The 21,373-nt window shown below is 39.8% G+C and overlaps 1 protein-coding gene across 2 annotated transcripts in view; it reads left to right on the forward strand.

The window, feature by feature from the left end:
- The window catches only part of lpp (LIM domain containing preferred translocation partner in lipoma), a 192,877-nt gene that overhangs the window by 6,475 nt on the left and 165,029 nt on the right, over window positions 1-21,373 (forward strand). For both annotated transcript variants that reach the window (XM_080472965.1, XM_080472966.1), the window contains exon 2: window positions 2,771-2,831. The gene's annotated coding sequence lies outside the window, so the exon portion shown is untranslated. The remainder of the gene's footprint in view (window positions 1-2,770; window positions 2,832-21,373) is intronic.

Raw genomic sequence — 21,373 nt, forward strand, 5'->3', positions numbered from 1 at the left:
CAAAGTTGAAGTATGAAGTGTGATGTCAGAAAGGTGGGTTTTGAGAAAGCACCACCTGTATGGCTGTATGTGTAGGCTTATAATAGATTCATAGAAAATAGCAATATTTAAAAAATAAACAACAACCGTCAAGGTACAACTATCATGCCGTAATCTACAGAGGCCTTCAATGGAGGCTCATTAGACACATTTTTCGATTTCTTTGAAAACATATTTGGCTACTGTACTGAAGAATTGTATCAAACTATACGATTTGACCAAAAACACACTATTTACTTTTCAGTTTGGCTTTTTTACAGGCCAATCTGTAGGAATCAATCTGCCCCAGTACTTTCATTTCCCTAAACGAAAACTACAGATTGGCAAAATTTAAAGAGGCCTTTCTTCCAGCAGCACTGAATATACAAGCATGCATGATGGTGTGCATGTAATTAGACACCAGCTTCACTGTTGAGCAGGCTCCTGCTGTTGCTCATACATATGACCAAATAAGGAAATCCTTGAGAAGCAGATGTCGATTCATGCAGGGCTTATCTAAACTGAGCATTCACTACACCAGTCAGAAGGCTGAAGATAACATCTCAAAGGAGACACTTTATGGCAAAGTCAACTTCTTTACATAAAAATGTGCACTTTATATTCACTCTCAAGACTACTGGTGTTATGTGACCCTAAAGCTTGTATTGTTCTTTTCGTCCCAAACTTTACTAAAGCAATCTGTTTTCGTTTGATGGCCATTTTCCACAAAATCCTATTTTAAGATGTCAAAAATAAAACAATATCCTTTCGGTCATTTTTGTAGGCAAACACTTTCACAAAATCGCTCCAATATTCTCTTCATGTATGACAGACAAGAAGAACATTTCAAGTGTATGCTATTAAAGCAGTTTCTAAATTGATTTAGTTTTGTTCAAGATGGTGTTGCAGTGGTTGTAACTTTCACTTCACCGCAAGAAAAGTCAAGTTTGATCCCTGTGTGTGGCCTAACTGTGTGGAGTTGTTCCCTAAAGTCTAAAGACATGTTTATTAAGTAATTGGAGGCTGTAGCCCAACTACAATTGTGCTTGTCTCTCTGTTAGCGCTGTGATAGAGTGACACATGGTCAAAGGTGCGCTGAAGATCTTTCGTTATCAATTACATTATAGAGTTTGAAGATCTTCCACATCAGCACACTGAAGAGAGATGAGTGTTTGTTTCTCTAGAACGTTGCATGCATACGAACATTAATTGTATATCAGTAAACTTTTCCAGAACTATGTTTTTCCCCTAAAACATAAACAACAATATATTTGCATGTGAGAGTAGCAGCAAAGCACAAAACATGTTTACTGGCACAGGTGGTGACACAATCAAGTACCTGCACACTCGTGATACAACATATAGGGAAGAGCTGAGACATGTCGGTGCCCGCTTCAGATTTCAGGTAAGGGTGTGACAAGTAGAGGACTGGTTTGCGTTCTACTGTAGCCTGTTGCTATATATTTTTAAAAACTTTATTCGAACCAAGCCCCTGTGTCTGCGAAACCCTTGTTCTAGTGTCTGATTTTTTAATTTTACTTGTTTGTACCCTTTTGTTTTGGGTTGAGATGCTGTCTGCAGGATGAATATTTATACATGCTTTCAGAGGATTATACATTAACTCATATTTAGAAGGATATTGTAACTCTATGTTGTGGACATCTAAGGCATCCACAGGGCTAATGAACTTTGTACAACATCTTGATTCACTTTAGATCATGCCACAAGAATGTCAAGCAGGGTTACAGTTTTATACGTTCATGAGCAATTTTATAAAGCAGTGACTCATTTAATGCGTAGCCACAACAGCAGATTTGAAAAGAAAGTCTGAATAAGGTTAATGGCTAGATATGTGGGAACATGCATTAAACGTACCCTTTCATACTTTGTATGAGGGGAAGTTGTGTTATTCCGTTTGGGTCAAAGTTGTGATTATCTTTAATTTTTGGTCTCAGCAGTCTGTCTGACCTCAGTTTACCTTAGAAGTGATAGAAGACATCAGTTCTTTGAGTTTTCATCAACCATAGAAATATGCCTGCAATCATATTTATTACCTTGAAAGCAGATCTTCCAACAATCAATGATGATGTAACTTCACATCTTGTTGTAAAGTCAACAGCCTGACGTTATCAGATAGCGCTGGGATGCTGCTGACGAAAGAACTAAGACAAATCATTTTTACATGCAGGTCAATCAGTACTTAAATGCTACTAAATGTAGAAACTTCAAGTAGAAAGTGCATCAGGTGTTGTGCTATCTTACATTTCTTTATATCTGTTTAGGACTTGTTGGCGAACAAAAAGGTAAAATGTGATGATTTGAATATTGCCTTGAAACATGGCCATTGTCTGAACATTGACTCTACAGATCAATGCTTAGTCCACATATATTTTACTGTCTACTCACCACGGGTACATCTATAATAAATTGGATTTTGTTAGTTGTCAGCACAAAATAATTGTTGTGCTGTGTTCTATTATTTTCTGCGGCGTCACTCATCAGCATTGTTTCCCCTCTGTACCCTTGCTGCGAAGCATCACTCTTAGCAGTGTGACGGGTCGACAGAGTGAAATTCAAACGGACACCTTGCGCCCGAGTTCATACAGGATTTATCGACGCTCGCCGCAGGGTTCATCGTTCCACTGACAAATGACGCAGTCTCAGGAGCGAAACGTCTCCTGCTTACCAAGCTGCTGTGGCCCCACGCAGCACAATTACAGTTGTGTAATGCTTTATTTTGCTCTGTCAACAGAATTACAACACGCTGAAAGGTCCTTCAGCAGACTTCCGGAAAGACCCGAAGAGAAGAAAAGGTAAGCGAGCTCTGCGTGTTTGTCCTGTTTGAGCCCTTCTTACTTGTGCAGCGGTGGAACTTGTTGGGGAGATTGAGTGTTTTAACTTTCAGTCAACATGAAACAGAAGTATCATCAACGTGTGGCCATGGTGACGCTTTGCAAGCGGCCTGATGGTGCACACTCTCTGGGCTTCAGTTGTTGCTCATTGTGGTTTTCACTGACGACTCCCACTACCTTCTGAATGCTCTTTATTGTGTAACTTGAATATCAGGCAAAATGTCACTTTTGTATTGAGCGACTGGTTCTTAAAGTTTGAGTCAGGCCTCGCCTGGGGAGCACCAGAGAGAGAAGCTTAAAATATACAAAAAGCTTTAGTGCAAAACCACCAGTGTGACGACTGTTTCGAACTCTATATGAAGACCTACCAGATCTCTGATTAAAAGCCTCTAAATGGCACCAAAGGATGAGTGCGGTTTTTCTCACGGCTGTGTCTGAGACCCCCTGTATGACGTTATGGTCACATTGCGAGAATTCAAGGTATATAAATGTGTGGGCTTTGAAGCTCTGTGGAATTTCTGCTCCGAGTGTAATGCATTTCATCTTCAATTGATCCCAGTGCAGTTGAATTGTATTATGGGCGTTGCTGGTAGCCATCCTGGAAACAGAGAGAAAAATGCAAACAAAGACAAAAAGTTGAGTAATTTCTTGTAACTTTCGAAACAAAATAGTTCAGCTGCATTTCCATTATTTATTGCATGCAGAACTGGGAAACGCCCTCAAGTGCAGAAAGACTCATCAGCCATTTGAAACTGTTAAACTGAAAAAAAGAAAAGGAGGACATTTTAGATGACAAACATGCATATATATATATATATATATATATATATATATTATTTTTTTTTAAGCAGTTATTTGGCAGATCTAAAGATAACTGAAAACTGGTGACAATCACATGAAGACAAGCTCAGAAGTTATTGAAATTGCCCTGAACTTTGCACTTGATGCTGAGATATGCATCATATCTCTCCATAGGCTGATAACTGACTTTAACTGTTGCAGGCTTAGTTGCCATGAGCTCCCCTGAACACACGTGCGCTTTCCTCAATCTTACTGTAACTTTCCTTCTGTCACACTTGTTCAAGTTGTACAAAGTGCCCTTTTAAATTATAATGATGATGTAGGGCTACTATAAAATGGTTTCTCTTGTTTTCCAGATATTGTACTTGAACTAATTTCCACCTAAGAGACAGGCTATAAGACACAACATTATTCTACCCCTATAGTTTTCCAATAGTTGACTACTTTGGTGAACAGTGATTAAAAAGTAAACATTTTTTAATTTGATTTATTGAAAGCATGACCAGATGAGGTAATTTGTGATACAAAAAATCTAAAAGGTTATTTCATCATATGATAATTGTTACTCATAGTAATTGTTAGCATGTTGGACCATTTAGATGTTTGTATTGAAATGTTGAGTTATTCGAAGACTGAAGCCAAAAGTGAAAGCAGATTTAGTCAAAAAATAAATAAATAAAAATGTTTTCTTACTTGGAGAGTCACTGTTACACAGGGGTCCCCTGACAGAAAATGTCTATATATTCAAAAGTTATGATAATCCCTTTAGTGATAAATGTCAAATGTTTGTGGCACACAAATAATAATACATGCACTCTCATTTAATGAAGTTCATTTATCCATACATAGTGTACACAAAAAGTGTATGGATTATCTATACATTCATATGTAAGGTACAGAGAATTTGGTTTGATGAAAAACCAAAAAAACTAAACAATATTCTCTCCCACTTTTGGTGCTTTAGAAGTTTAGTACGGTGGCCCAGAAGGGCCAACAGCGCAACTCAACTGCAAACGCCACAACACAACACAACACAACACAACACAACACAACACAACACAACACAACACAACACAACACAACACAACACAACACAACACAACACAACACAACAGCAAAAAGCCGCACCAGCAAAATTCCACAAAGGAGGTGGGCAGCAGACGGACTATTTTGATCATGGAAGAGTTTAATGAGACGTGAGAAAAACGATGATGATTGTGATTAATGTTACGTGTTTTTCGAAATCAGCAATGTTGGTCACCCTGTTGAAATTGTCATAACGTCATGTATGTGCTCCGCCGTCCATGGTTTGGTTCTGCTTCGGTTCCGTCAGACAATATTGTCCCCCGGAAACAAAGCCTGTTCTCTGACTCCTGCCACTTCCGTTGTGGCTTTTTGTTGTTGTGTTGTAGTATTTGTTGTTGTGTTGTGGCTTTTGTTGTGTTGTAGCTTTTTGTTGTTGTGTTGTAGCTTTTGGTTGTTGTGTTGTGCCTTTTTGTTTTTGTGTTGTAGCTTTTGTTGTTGTGTTGTGGCTTTTTGTTATTTTGTTGTAGCTTTTGTTGTTGTGTTGTGACTTTTTGTTATTTTGTTGTAGCTTTTGTTGTTGTGTTGTGGCTTTCTGTTGTGTTGTAGCTTTTGTTGTTGTGTTGTGGCTTTTTGTTATTTTGTTGTAGCTTTTGTTGTTGTGTTGTGGCTTTTTGTTGTTGTGTTGTGACTTTCTGTCGTTGCATTGTGCTGTGGGCCCTTCTGGGCCACCGTAGTTTAGTTCACTAAAGAACATAACAACCAGTTATTCTTAACTGTAGGAGTTGTATAACTGGTGAGCATGAAGTTCATCTAATTTTAAAATCCAATATAAATATCACATAAATTGAAGCTCTCAGATAAATGTGACTGAATTTGTAAGGTGCATAATGAATGTGGCGTTAAGAGCGGAGTCAATTTTTACACGTCGTCTCATATAACCGCTCACATTAAAGCAGCGTCTTTACAAGTCATATTTGCTAAAGGGAATTAAAAGTGAAGCGAGTTTATTAGAAACAATGCACAGGCATGTTTGGATTTCCCTGCATGCTCCTTGTTTTTTTGTTTTGGGGGATTTGATGGACGTGTTTCAGGAAACATCTGCTCTGACGTGAAGCTGCTTTTTGGTGAAGACACTCCAGGCTGGGTGCTTTAATACTCGCTCGAATGCTGATGCTATCGGATAAGCATCTGACCTGTGGCACTCACAGGGAGTATTCAGGCTTTAATTACACCTTCTTAATCATGTGAAGACAATGTGTGTGACAAGGCAGCTTCTCCCAGTAAATGGGTTATCTTTACCTGCTAATCTGGCCCTGACTGCCTGCTGGAAAAAAAAAATCATTTATAGCTTTATCTCCCTTTATTAATTTATTTTACAATTCATGGAGCTTCTTGTCTGCTTTTTTCTTCCAATCCAGCTCACATTTATTTAAAGATCGACCCTTTAAAACAGAGCGTGCTCGCAGTGTCAACAATTGCGCAAAGTTCTCTACAATCATCACTATTATTCCCAGTGAAAGGTATGCACCACAGAGCTGGCTCTGTGGACCGACTCTGGCTCACACAGTTTGGCATTCCAAGCTAAAAGCAAACCAAACTGATATTGCCCTCAATACTGTCCTCATATTTTCTCCATATTTGGAAATGTTTACCTCCTCGTGATGGTTGACAGAGGTTGGAAGAGTGGATGTGAGTCATTTCAGCTGCATAAGGCTTTCTCGGGGTGAGAGGAGGCTTCTGAGTGACTGCCGTTCAGTGAAGCTCGCAGTTTGGTGTGTGTCAGTGATCTGAGGAGGAACTGTGAGTATCGCTTTCTTATGTCCATTTCTAAAACCAGGATTTAAAACACAACATTTTACCTTTTTTATTTTGCGTTGTCCAACTCTGTAAAAATATGCTTCTTTTTGGAGAAAGTTTCTTGTTATTTGTCGGCGCTTGATTGAAAGTTTGTGAGGTGACTTCGATGTATTTCAGCTCCAGATGCAAAACAAAAAGTTGTACGTATTTGTGTTTGCTAAAAAGTCAAGGAATTGATTTTAATAGTCTTGTTGGCTCGCCTGAGATTTTGGGAAGATTCTGAAAGGTTGAAATAGGCAGCGCGTGGCTGCAGAGATAACTTTCTCTCAGAGGTCAAAAGATGAAGGTGAGTGTCTCACCAAGCCGGACACAGATTTTCAACTCAGACTTCTTCTTCTACTTTTTTTGTAAAAAGCCCAGCATGTTTATCTCCATATCTTGTGGTCATGTTTGTGAGAGTGACTGAACGGAGGGTTAGCTCAGGTCATTGAAGAGTTGTGATTTCGCAGCCCTGCCCTCTCGCAGATAGCTCCACGTTAACAGGTCTCACCCCCCTCCTGGCTCTTTACTTTCACACTTCAAACACTTAATGGCAGCTGCCCGGCACTTTTCCTCCTCCTGCACAAGTGGTGGGAAGAGGTGAAGGATTTTACTTAACAGTCAGGGCTGTTACTGCTGACTCTGGTGATGTTGTGGTCCGATTACCTAATTACTATTATCTTTAAATTAGACCGGATTCTTAACAGATTTTAGCCTGAAAGCTGGTTTTTCTGTTTGCCTCAGCAGCGTGGCTTTCTTCACTTTTCATTTATTTTTATATTATTGAATAATCGATTATATTTTTATAGAGATAATTTGTATCTAATTAGACTGGTAGGAGAAACCAGTTGTGAATGTGGTAAAAGAGGAAAAGGTAAAACCAGGAATCAACCCATGAATCATTGATTTTCTTCTTCTCATGCACTTAGACTTTAAACACCTTATTAGTTTGTAAATGTACACTTATGTACTCGTTTTCCTTAGAATAAAGCTTATATTGTCTTTCTGGTCTAACTGAATTGCTGTGGCAAAGTGTTGAATAAGTGTTAGAACTTAAACGATCTGGCTCATTGCGTCTACGCACGTCTTAACTTGCACTGGTCAATGTTTTTGTGCTTGAGACCATTTCTGTATGAAGCGTGTCAGTTCTCCCTGCACGGGTTTTCTGTCGTTACTCCAATCCTCCCCACAGTCCAAAGACGTGCTAATTGGTGATTATAGGTTGTCCATAGGTGTAAATGCGTATGATTTTCTGTCTCTCTGTTTGCCCTGTTACTGACTGGCGGTCTGTCCGGGGTGTATTTACCCTCGATGTTATCGGCTCGAACCCCCACATCACTAAAGTGGATACACCTCGTGAAGAAAATATATGGATTTCAATATTTTTTTTAAATCAAAGGACATAATGTCCAATTCGACGGCCTCATAAAAACAATTACAATGTACATTGACGTACATTCATTAAAATCAGAGACGTCTCAACATGTCTTTTTCACGAAATTACCTTTTTTAATTCTCATAAATCCTATGCTTGATAACATTTTAGCCCTCCGGTAATGGGGGTGAAATTTCTCACGTTCCCCATCTGTCTTCTAGACTGTTGGGTTGCCCATATGTGTCTAAATCAGTTAGCTGAATAATTATGTGTAAAATATTTCTATTGAGTTCATTTTTTCTGAATTCCTGTGTCAGTCAACGAGAAAAGCACTTGATAATGCATGTATAACATCAACTTCCTCCGCTGGTCATTGTGCATCCACTGTACACTCTTTGAGATCTTTTTTAAAGGTTAATTAATTATCAAGTCGGGATCTCACAGGCCATGAATCTTAAATCTTCAGAAAAGGAAATGACAAAAAAAATGTTGAGAAAACTTCGTATAATTATCATGTGTGTTATGGATAAACACTTTTGACATTTTTTTGACAGTCATGCTTGCCATTGCAAAAAGACAAAATATCACCCATAAAAGCAGTCACCAATTTAATAATCAAACAGCTTTTGTTTTGTTTTTTGCCCTATCTGATAACCTTACTGACCACTGTCTTATTTCGTTTTGGCACATATGCCTTCTGATTGCCTGGATTCAGACATAGATAAATCAAATATCAAATGTTTCAATAATTCTCTATCTTTTCTCTCACTTCCTGCATTGATATCTTTAAATGGTGTCACAAACTCTTTGTAATGTGTATGGTATGAACCAACTCTACCAATATCTCTCTACATTTCATTCCTTTTTATATTTGCACTTTACAGGTTGACCAATAACAAAATTGGATGTCTGATATATTTGGCAAGTGTCCAGAGATACAAACTGCATTGATCGCCTATTAACTTAACTATTTTGCATTTGCTTTTCATAAACCCTCCTTAGAAATTGCTTCAAATTTAGCATCTGACTCGCAATGATGCTCCCAGTGTATCAACAGTCCCTCGCATGGCCGCATCGTCCATTTGTGCTTGAATGTGTGTGTGAATGAGTGAATGTGTCGTGATTAATGATGTAAAGCGCTTTGCGACTGCTCACACGGTTGAAAGGCGCTAAATGAGGCTACGTTCACACTGCAGGTCTTGATGCTCAATTCCAGTTTTTTGCTGTGATATGATTTTTTTTCGTGATCATTCACATTACATTTTAAACACGACCTCTGTCAGACTGCAGTGTGAACGTGATCGAACCCGACGGCTTCGGGCCCCAGAGCGCAGAAGATGCTGCTGACAGAAGTAAAAATGGATGGCGCCCAGGTCAGCACCAGCGTTGCCAGATGTGACTCACTGTTTCCAGCCCAAACAACGTAAAACTCACACACCTCAATGAAAACCAGCCCAAATCTCAGCCTGTGTAGGAATCAGGTTAAAAACGTAAAACTATTATATGTGTAATAATTAACACGCCATATACACAAAATAAACAAAGTTGAAAGGTAAGAGAGTTTGGCTCCCCAATTGGTGGATACCCGCCATATCTGGCAACACAGGTCAGCGTGTAGATTCATTTTCAAGTGGTTGTTAAATACGAGTCGACAAAATCTAGACAACATGAGGAGGGGAAGAAGAAGAATAAGGAAAAAAAGAGAGGACCGCTTTAAACATTTTGGTGGAGCCACTTCCTTATCCGTGACGTCAGTCACACGTTAATGACGAAGCAGTCTCATGTAGAAAAATATCCAAATTAGTACCACATATGATCGAGGCCTGGGTCTGGTGTGAAAAGATCAGAATTAGATCTTTCACACGGCCACGGATATGAGTCACTGTGAGCAAAAAATTAGAATTTGGTTGCATTTCCCCGCAGTGTGAACGAAGCCTAAGCGAAGTCCAGAACCATGACCAGCTTTGTTTATATAAAGTGTTGGTCATTACTTGTTTTCCAACCAACCACGTTAATACTAAGGAGACCCTCAGAGACAGTTCAGTGGCCTGGCTGCTTTAATAAGCACTGACAGAGAGCGATCAGTGTTACATCAGTCTTGGTTGTCATCTCCGATACTCTTAAAATGACTTAATCTGCCTCTCACTCTACTTTGAGGTTAATTTGGAGACGCTTGGCATGCCCAGATTGGGAGAGATTGTGTGCATGCTTCCAAGTCGAGTCCTCCAAATGAATCCCTTCAACGAATTAAGGCATGATTAACAAGAGCAATTACACAGAGGATCCAACCGAGCTGGGGAGAATCAGGCTAAAGTGGAGGAGATTATCTTTCTTATTAAGGAGAATCACTTTAAGGGTTTGATTACTTTCTGTTTTGGATTCAACTCTTGTTTACTTTTTAACTAATGGTGCTTTTTGTTTTGCTGGGATTTCAGGAGTGCAGATTGAAAGATGAGATTGCACATAAACACGTGCAGTGGAGCATCTGTTTCCATCACTAGTAGAGTAATTCAAGAATTATTGGTACGAAATGCTTTCTGTTTTACTGAAAATATATAAGTGTAATTTGACCGTTAACTGTCCACTTGGTGCATTCAGGGTTTGTGCTTTTGATGCCCTGTTTCAAGTTGTGCGGTACAGAATGAGTCGAACCACAACCTGAGATTGAAGAGATTTCAGAGAGACTCAGAGCTTTGGCTGGCAACCTCATTTATTGATTTAGCTGCACACTGTTGGTCATCATTATGTTATAAGATAAATCTTTTTCTTAGTCGGAGATACTCAGCATCTATGGTATAGTTGAAGTCATCACCCAGGTCAGAGACGTCATCAGATATGTCCTAATGCACCAGACAATAAGAGAGAAATGTAGGTTTCATCAAAGAAGAGGAGTTTCCCAATCTTGAACGTTGTGACCTCATACATTATACCATTTTAAGGGTTATGAAACCCAGGCTTTTATGCTAATGCTGCCACTGAACTTTGCAGTTGACTCAGCTGCTCTATTGGACATGTGCACCATCTCTTCAGTTTAAGAAAAGAATAGTTAGCAAATTCAATGAAATACAGTTTTGAATGATACAGTATTTGGACACCCAACCAAAGCAAAATGAGCTACGTGTAGTTTACATAAAGATGCTCCAACGTTGTTGCAGTAAAAGGAAAAAAAATATGATAGATTCTATGTAATTAGTTATATATAAAAATAATTCTATTTCTCTTTCATATTTGCAATTGGTAGGTTGGATAAGATTCAGGGATAGCAAAATTATTGGATCAGGTCAAAGTAAAGCTGGGCTGTCACTTCAAAATCCAACAGTCTTGTGCAGCATCACAATGATTCCTGAAAAAATAAAAATAAAAAAGTTGCATTCAACATAATTTCGATAATATTTTGTGATTTTTTTTTATTATTATTGCCATTACTATCAAAGATTACCACTTATGTTTTGGATGGTGTGTAGAGGAGCTCAACCGAGAACCAGACAATTTGCTATGTGATGATGAAAACTCCCCAAAACAAAACAAAACAAAACAAAAAAAAAAAAAACCAGCAAGGGAATAAGAAGTTGACAAAGGACAATTGGACGTGTTTCGACTTGCAACACAAAGAACCTGCGGCAGAGCCAAAGCTTAAGATCCAGCTTAAAAACTAAGAAAAATAAATGTCACTGAGAATGTTTAAGACACTGGTGCTGTTAGATTGACTCAGATGGTATGAGAGTAAGCTAAAGGAAAGACTTTCCTTCCAATACGTTTAGAAATGTAACTCCTGATGGTTGTCCTTATCTGTTTTCTTCCTTCCGATTTATTGTTCAAGAAATATTGACGTGTGTGTAAAAGGCGGTACCTCTTCTACCTCTTGCTCTGGGGTTTAGACTTGTTGGCCTGTCTGGATAGATGTTATGTTACGAACCACCAAATAAACTCCCAGGAAAGTCCTCGTTGTCTGCAGCATTACTTGATTCTCACTCCGCTGTCTTCCTCATCGCCTCCCAGTAAACAGCTGTCATCTTCAGCATTCGTCCCAATGCTGACGACTCCATGCAGCGGAGCCACATTGTGTGCCAGGAGTGGCGTTTTTTCTTCTGCACCACTCTCGTTTAGAATCAGATGCCACTAAATGATTAATCTGAGATTAGACAGAAGCTGGAGGCTAATGGGACACTTTTACTCAAAGTGACTGATACACTTGCTTGGTGTGCAGTGACAGATGCCAGCCTCTAAAGACTGTCAAATTACTGAAGCATGTTGCAGGCGAAAACAGTGCTATTAATGATGTGCCAAAACATTTAAACAACAAAAACAGGATGCAGATTAACAAGACTCAATGATAAAGCTCATCATTTTTACTTTTCAATACCAATATAATGTAAAACCAATCATGCTTGTATTTATGACCTAATGGGTGATGCATATTAAAACACTTGTCACTAACCTGAAGTTTTTAGGAGTGTCCTTATCACCAGGGGTGGTAAAATTACATATTCTTATTTGGGTTTTATCTTTAAAATGTTTACAGCGGGCACATAATGGGCTTCCGTCTGGTTGGCTGAAAGGTGCTCAACCAGTTGGTGTGAGCTGCCGTTTTAGGATATTGGCTCTTGAGAGGAGTGCAGAGCATTGTGCAAGTTAAAATAATGTTTAATTGACTGGCAAGTGCTCTGATTTTCCACTCCGCCAGGCAGACTGCTCTTCACAATCTTATTGTGTCACTGTGGCAGCGACTGTGGCGTCAGCAGCACAGATTTTACCCCATCATTCTTCCGAAAGGGCTCCGTTACCAGAGCTCTATTTATCAGTTCTCCAGCAAGTATTTCACATAGCTCTTTGGCAGGATTAATTGCCCACAAGTCCCCCTGCGGTCCAGGAATGCAATTACCTACTGACCCAAATCATTCTCCTGGCTGGAAGTTGCTGTCTCTGGCTCTGGCAGAGTCACACCTGGGACCAAGCCTTCTGGTAACCTCAAAATCAACCCGTCCCACCCCACCCCACCCCCACCCCGGCATCCACATGCATCAAGGCTGGAGTATCCTGTATGGGATGTGTCAAACACGTGAAGCCATGACAGGTTGTTTCTAACCATCTGTGGCATCCGTCTGTAACGTCAAGGGCTCACAAGCAAACCTACATCCACATGCTGTCTGACTTTCACTCAGGCACATCAGTCTCGTGGCCTCTTTTCAGGAATAGATGCTCTTTGAATTCAGTCCACGTCTCTCTCTCACACACACACACACACACACACACACACACACACACACACACACACACACACACACACACACACACACACACACACACACACACACACACACACACACACACACACACACACACACACACACACACACACACACACACACACACACACACCCTTAAACTATTACAGCCGAACCACCTAACATGTTATAGACTGACTTTTTGGTTGTTCCGCCTTACATCTCATTGTTGTTAGCATAACATTTCTACAATGCCTTGAGGGAATATCTTCAAATATAACAAACAGTTTTACTCTTAGGACACTTTCACACTGCCGCTGTTGGGTCCGCTTCAAGCAGACTAAAGTTTTCTTCCTTGAATAATATATGCTTTGTTTGCAGGGGCCAAAGCTCATTTGCACTTTACTGTGGATTCTTTAATTCCTCGTCAGTGCTGATTTTGGGAAAGAGCGATCCAAATGACCAGCTGGTGAAATTACGTGAACCTGTCGCAGTGGTTTGGTCTACTTTCAAAATGCATTGGGAAAGTGAACCAAACCAATGAATGTGTGAATTTGGCATTCCTCGTCCAATCTTCCCAGCTCCACGAAATATCCTGGTGTGAAAGTACCGCCACTGAAACGTATACCTTTAGTTTTTAATGGTTACCTTTGGGACCTTTTTGTAGTCGTGCTCACTGCTAAAGACATGTGTCTGGATAAATGATAATAATACTCTCAACTTTACCATCGCATAACCATTATTTGTCTGTTCAATAGTTTTTTTTTCCCCCAAAAGGAAAATATTGCCTTGCTTGCAATGTCGTAATATCATAATATATTTAATTGTAACACCTGCATTGTGATTTGTACTATATTACAAGATTCTTGCCAATTCATTGTTGCTGTAAGATTTCCAACCCAGATAAACAGGACTACATAATATCAAGTGTTTGTCAGTGTATTTTCCTCATCTTGTTTTCTCATCTATAATGCAAACGAGCTGCTCTTACTGATTAACCTATATTGGATTTTAGGCAGGAAATGAAAACAAACAGAAATAAAAAGCCATGGCTTAACTAAATGGAAAACCATTTGTTTATGGTGCTGATAAGAGCACTAATGCAACAAGATTTAGACTTTAAAACACTGCTAATGCTATTATAAGTGGTATATATGAAGAGGTTGAGGGGACTTCTATATAGTGTTGTCACAACATATCAAGAAAATCTTCTTTTGTCTATTCACAATTCGCTTGCACTTACTTTCATGTCAGATAAAATATTTATGACATTAAAGGTTAAAGCCTGGGTCTTAGCCAGTTGCCTCAGAATCTGTTTGTTAATGGATTATCCAATTGTATGCACAATTGCGTGCATTGTGGATCAAGTAAGCAAAGTGCAGCAAACCATTTGCATTGGTCTTGTGGCATTTCTACATGGCTCGATTGTTGTTCCAGCTCCCTGCTGGCTTTTAGTCTTACAGGCTGGTGGATTTAAGCCGAGGTTGAGAGGGACCTTACGTGTCAGGTTTGAGGTCGCTTGTGTTAATATCGGACATATCCAGTACATTAGAAGTGTTCGCTAATCTGCTAAATCCCTCCACTGGCCCAACTTTCATTTTATACAGAAGCGTCAAATTGTGAGGAACCAAACCGAAGCCCTACTTTAGTTTCACCAACTTCCAGGGATTGAACTTGCCGCTGGAGAGCACCGGCCCTAATAATTTAGCAGTTTTGCTGGTGATTATTAAACATGTGAAAATTAGGCCATGGATAATTTCTGGTGTCTGACATAAGGGCGTACTAATAGACCTGATCTGAGTCAAAGCAATACTTGACCTGTTATGTTTTCAAAATGAAGATTCAGATTATTATAGATAATGCAGCCAAGAAAAGTCAATTATATTCAATTGGAATTAAAGTACATTACCTTTCCCTGTTTCAACAATAGCACAGAATTTATAGAAATGTAAAAGTCTAAGAGTGCCTGACACACACATCTGGGAGGAATAAAAAGGAAAGGTATAAAAATTGGAAACAAATACATCAGCAAAGCAGCAATTAACTGGATATGAGGATGAAATTGAGGCAGGCAGCCTCTGGGCTGTGATGCAAGACTTTGAAAAAAGAAAACAAAACACTGTAAACCCAACTTACACCTGAGGGAAGGTCTCTTTGATTTCATCAGAGGTTAAAGGGGAAACAGCAGGAGGCCGTCATTCAGTTTGGTCCTGTACATGATGATAAAAGAAGATACTGAGAGAGTACTCAAACAAAAACTATGCATTGTAATACATTCAGAAAGATATGCAAACATATTCAGCTCTGTAAAGATTAGTGTGTAGCTCCTGTCTGTTTTCACAATGTGTTTCTTACCTTGGTAGCTGTAAATGCTGAATGTTACTAACAAAGTGCCACCATTAGTTAGCTGAAGGCTACAATTTCATGTATTTGTTTCAAGTCAAAAGCCATTGTTTAAAATTACTTCTATACAACGCTGTATGTGGTATTCTGGCTTCCTTTCACAATGAAAAAACAGGCTGACTGGTGACTCTGAAATGTGAATTTGTGAATGTGTCTGTGTTTGTCTTATGATGGACTGCTGACCTGCTCTGGGTTTATCCTGCCTTTCTCCATTGTTAGCTGGGATTTCCTACAGTGAACAGCAGCACAGGCTTGCATTCATCATTGGCACTTAGCGAAAGTTAAAGAAAATGATCCATTTGTTTAGATGTCACAATATTCTGTTTGGAAAGAGTATATCAATTCACTTAATTGTTTATTCATGTTGATTAAATTCCTCATTTTGAATTGGATTTAGCTTTCTGTTTTCTGATTCAGCCATTTTCTTTTTTTAAATGAATGAAAGTTAACCAGGTGAGCTAAAACTGAGAGTGCGACCCTATTCCTGGAGAGCCCTTGTCTTGCACGTTTTAACTCTCTCCTAACACACCTGAATCTAATGATTCTGTCATCACCGAGTACCTGACGAAGTCCAGTAATGAGCCTGTCAATGCAATCTGGTGTGTTGAAGCAGCGCGCGAGCCAAAACATGCAGGACAGGGGTTCTCCAGGAATAGGACAGGGCACCCCGGTGTTTAAACGTTTAGATTTCGCTGTTCTAATTGCCTTGTTTGATCATGACCCTGTCACTCCTTCACCGCTTTGCATCCTTTGGTCTGCTTTTGATAAACACTCACAACTACAGACCAAGAACGCTTCACAAGAGCTGCGTATGAATAGATGTTTTGATGAAGTCATTCAGCCAGTCTGAAATATTTATGCTTACCCATTTTTATGCTTTTTAACACATCAACTGAGGACATATTGCTTACTTGCCGCCTTATATATTTCACCCACGAGCAGGTGCCAAGGCAAAGAGAGAATCAGTGTATTCACTTCGCCTGTCAGTGTTTTTGTTATTGTCCGTCAGTCTAAACCGCAATGAATCAAACCTTTACTGAAACTGCGATATGCACTGTATTGTCAGATTCTTATAAATTCATAGACCTGCCAGTTATTTCAGTCATGTTTAGAATCTAAATGCTCCGAGGCTTCAGAGTCTGCACATTGCTTTCGGAGTTTTGTTTGCACTGTGGGGGTGTGTGCTGGAGGGACTCCTGCCGGCAGCTGTTTTCAGCTTCTAGTTGTTTTTCTTTAAAATGAATTTAGATTACTTAAATTTGTTGATTTGTTTTTGTGAAATTAACAAAGCTTATGTAGGAACTGGGACGTCCAGTTGAGGTTGCAGTCCAGGAAGATTCATTACCATCGGCGATTTAGCACAGCGAACAGGCAGCTTGTGCTAATTTGGCTAAAAGCCTGTAGCTGTTACGGGTTCGTGCTTTTCGTTTTATAACGTTCACTAATGCTCAAAGTGAAAGACTGGCTGGACCCAGGTTACTATGGGTGAGGGCAGGATACACCCTGGATGGGCCTCCTGTCCATCACAGGACGAACACAGAGAGACAGACACATCACACATTCACATTCACACCTAAGGTCAATTCAAGGCCACCAGTCAACCTCACATACATTCTTTTATTTAAATTTTTTTGCTGTGGGAGGAAACCCACGCATGCAAACTCCACATGACCCTTGACCTTCTCACTATGATAGAAGAGTGTTTATCACCTCGCCATAGTGTGGCCTCGATTAGCCAACTTGCCCTCCTTCCTTTTCCACATTATTAAAAACAAGAATAGATAAGACACTTACATTTACATATATCCACACACCATTTCTATGCATTGACATTTGCACATAGAGCCATAAGAAGAAGAAAGCTCCTTATGAAATATTTACATACTTTTAAGTATTCATGGATTCTTTATTGTCATATCAGTACACCGTTACATGACGGTACAAAATTATGTACTCGAGGCCCAGTCAACGCAGAAACATAAATAAGTAAAGAAACATACATATTATAAATATACAGATAAGGGATTAAAACCATTTGACTGAATGAAAACATCCTGAACAAGTTCCTTAAAAATCCTTCCATGAAAAGATTGAAGCATCATGATTACAGCACATAAGTTTAACACACTTCGGCTGCACATAGCACACACTTTTAATGTGAACATTGATCTATGACCACCACACGTCTATGAATGGCACAAATCAAAGACTGTCTGGCTTCATCAGAAACTAAAAGAAACAGAAGAAGTATAAAAGCTTTCTGTTAAATGTTTCCCCAATCGTCGTGTGTGTGTGTGTGTGTGTGTGTGTGTGTGTGTGTGTGTGTGTGTGTGTGTGTGTGTGTGTGTGTGTGTGTGCGCGCGCCAATTAAGACAACTTCATTAACTGAAGCGTCACATTAATGTAAGTCAGTTTTCAAAGGGGTAAAATCTCGTTCGATTATGTCATACAAACTTCTAGAAACTGTGGATGCTGTGGTACGCTTGCTGTGCTTCGGACTAACTGCGATCAGTAAATTACCGGATGCCAGTTTATTTGCTCTGGCTAAAGTGAAGCAGCCTGCGGTTTTTATTGCCAAAATCTAAGTAGGTTTTGTCCAACTGGCCAACGAGGATGAGCAGTTTTGAGTTTAGCCTGGTATTATTGCTAATTATCTGTAATTGCACTGGAAGCCTGTCAAGTGCGTACAAATCCAAAGAAAGCTGTAAGGGGATGCTGTACGCCGATGTGGACAGTTGGAGTTGTGACTTTACTGCTCCGCTTCAGTTTTCTTCTCTCTTCAAGGAGCCGGAGCCGAGGTGTACTATTTGTGGTAGACGGTTTGTTTCTTGAATTCGCGTGGCTTGAGATGAAAATTACAAGATGATGCTCCTTGAGAAAATGCCAACCCCGGTGATGTGTGTGTATTTCCACCAGAGCAAGAGCTGTAATCAAAAATTCAAACCGGAGCTTTGAAAGTCACTCTGCTGCGCTCCGGTTGCTCCCCTCTAAGTGGCTGCGCTCTCGGTCCAGGTGAAACGCTCGTGAAGGCTTTGCGGGTCAGGTACACGCCAGACGAGCTGCTAGTTTTTTTGTCCGTGGAGGGTATTTCCTGCACTCGAGTTTGCCCTCAGGCAGATTCCTGTAAGCCCATCGGTACCGAGCTGTGCCTAGTTCGCTAATTTAATCCGAACATTCCCTTCCCTTTGCTGTGATGCTGTAAGAGAGGAGGTTATAAATACACCATAAAGCCCGGGGAAAAGGCCGAGGTGTTTACAGGCGTATGCATATTTCATTGCATGGGTCGGCCATTTCAGGCTGTAAACATTAAAGACCAATCAAGGTGCACATTGTAGGAGCACTTAGAAAGCATGTGTCCACAGAGGAAATGGACCCAGCTCCAGATCTGGCAGGCCTGTATGACAAGAACGTTTGGGCCAGCTGTTGTTGAGGGAGCACAAGGCGTCATGAGTATTCAAACACATCACATCCTGCTTTTAAAAATAGCAAAATCATCCAGAGTGCAGCAAGGAGATGAAGGTTAGAAAAAGGCGGTGATGGATGTTCCCCTTGTTTTTAGCGCCTTTCAATTCAGCCCATCATAACCTGACGAATAAAGACCTTTTCGGAGCCTAAATTACATTTTCTTTGACAGATTGCAGGTCTTTAGAATTGTGTTAATGGTCTAGTGTACTTGGGTGATCAGTTGTATTTGATAGCAAATTACTCTATCAGAACATTTAATGGCTTTGATAATTTGAGTATTTAGCTCATTGTCTTTTTCCCCTCAGTCTCGGGGGAAAAACATACTTCAACCTAAGTTATCATAATGGATTTCCGGTGAATGAAATTGCCTCCTTTTATTTAAAGATGGAAAAAATAAGTTGAAACATTTTTGAAGTTGTGCCTTGTAACACTGAGTCAAGCTGAGTTGGTTGTTTGCAGAATATTCACAGGCTCTTAGTGGCGTTCACCCGGCTAAGCCAATCGGACTGAAGTCTTTAATTCATGAGCTTTTGCCTAATTCCTGAGACAAGTGTCAACCAGAGTGTCTGAAACAGTTTGAAGTGTGACCGATGTGAAAACAAACGTAATGTATTATCATTGCTCCTGTACAGTTTACACGCACGCATGCACACACACACATAAACAGACATGTTTTTGAATCATAATGAGTCACAGAGACTACACAGAGGACATGTAATTGTTATTTACATATTTACACATGGTGATCTTTCTTTCAGATGTGACTAAATTAAAGTACCTCTACAAGTATCTCTACAATTTAATCTGTTTGTGAGAAGCAGATCTGTGTTTAAGTGCTATGAGCGAAGCAGTTTTAATTGAACGGCTATCTTCCTATGCTTGTGTCACTCTAAATAGTGATCACAGCCTGAATTCCTCATCTCCAAGGGTCTGCACCACCGTTGATGATTTACTAGATCCCTGAATGCATGGTCTTCAATAAGATTATTTAACAAAAACAAGGACGACAAAATATGTTGGCACTAAAAAAAATTGCAGGGTTAAATCACATTGCTTTAAATTTCTTGTTTTGGCAATAGTGGGCAGCTGACAGCCACACACAAATCCACAAGTAAATCTGACCCGTGTTTTCCACTGTTTTTGGCCGGATCTCATGTCCCCCTCAGCTGGATGATTCCCCAGATGTCTCAGTACAGAACGTACTGAACCCCTTTTGTTTGGTTCTGTAACTTAGAGACTGTACTATCGAACTAATGTTTGGTGCACAGGGTTCAGGCCCTCTATAAGGAGCGCAATCACAGCTATTGATTGGACTTTGCTGCTGCTATTAGTTTAGGGAATTCCCATGGCCCCGTACAAGTGACTGTGGGTGGGCTTGTTTCTATATTTCGTCACATGTATATAAGGCTGTTTTTATTCCCATTGGTTTTTCAGGATTTCCTCACAGAAATTTCTTATAATTTACCAATCATTCTAAATAATTGTCCTTTAAATCACAGTAATTTTGACTTGTGTCCTCTGGAAAATGTGACGTGTGCATTCTATTGCATTGTGGACTACTCAATACTACATTGTGATGTGATCAATTGTAGGATGAGTTGATATTGAATGAACCAAACAACAAATAATATGTTATGGAAGAAACTTACTTATTTAAAAGCACATAACTGAACCAATATAAAGATGTATACAATATATATACATAAATATAATGTCTATGTTAGGTATTAGTGAAGGTTTTCTTATAACCATATATATTATCCTACTTCCGTGGAGAGGTCAATTTATTTAGTTTGTTATATATATATATATAAAGTAATATTTTAATAATAATAGTAAATTAATCTCTATATCCCCTTGTTTGTTTTCTTGAGGGATTATCTCAGTATTTGTTATTTATTATTTTTGTAGGATTCGTTAAAGCCCGCCTCTCCGCCTATAAATAGGCGGTGTCTAAAGCGTTCGGGGCTGCCCTCTCTCGATGAATCCCGTACTGACACGCAGCCCGGCGGCTTCTCTACTTCGACCTCTCCCATTCGTACCCACAGTCAGGCGGCTTCCTTCTCCGGCGTTTCCGCCTTCGTTGTATGTTTGGTGTTAGCACAGATCCTTTTTCCCTGGTGGGATCGGTGGTCCTGTTTTCGTTTTTTGTTTGTCCTGCAACAGTAGGTTGGGGTTTTTGTTTGTTAGATTGGGTGTTGGTACCGGCTCCGACGGCCCTGTACAGGGTTGGCCCGGTACCGCACCTGTTTGTTTGTTTGTGCCAGCCCACCAGGTACTTGTTCTTTTGGATATTTTTGGTAGTTTAGGACACGGGGTGGTTTTGGGTTTTGTCGGGGTCTAGTTTGTACATAACCCGCTTGTTTTTCAGG

The sequence above is a fragment of the Lipophrys pholis genome (assembly GCF_963383615.2).
Source record: "Lipophrys pholis genome assembly, chromosome: 10".
NCBI classification, from domain to species: Eukaryota; Metazoa; Chordata; class Actinopteri; order Blenniiformes; family Blenniidae; genus Lipophrys; species Lipophrys pholis.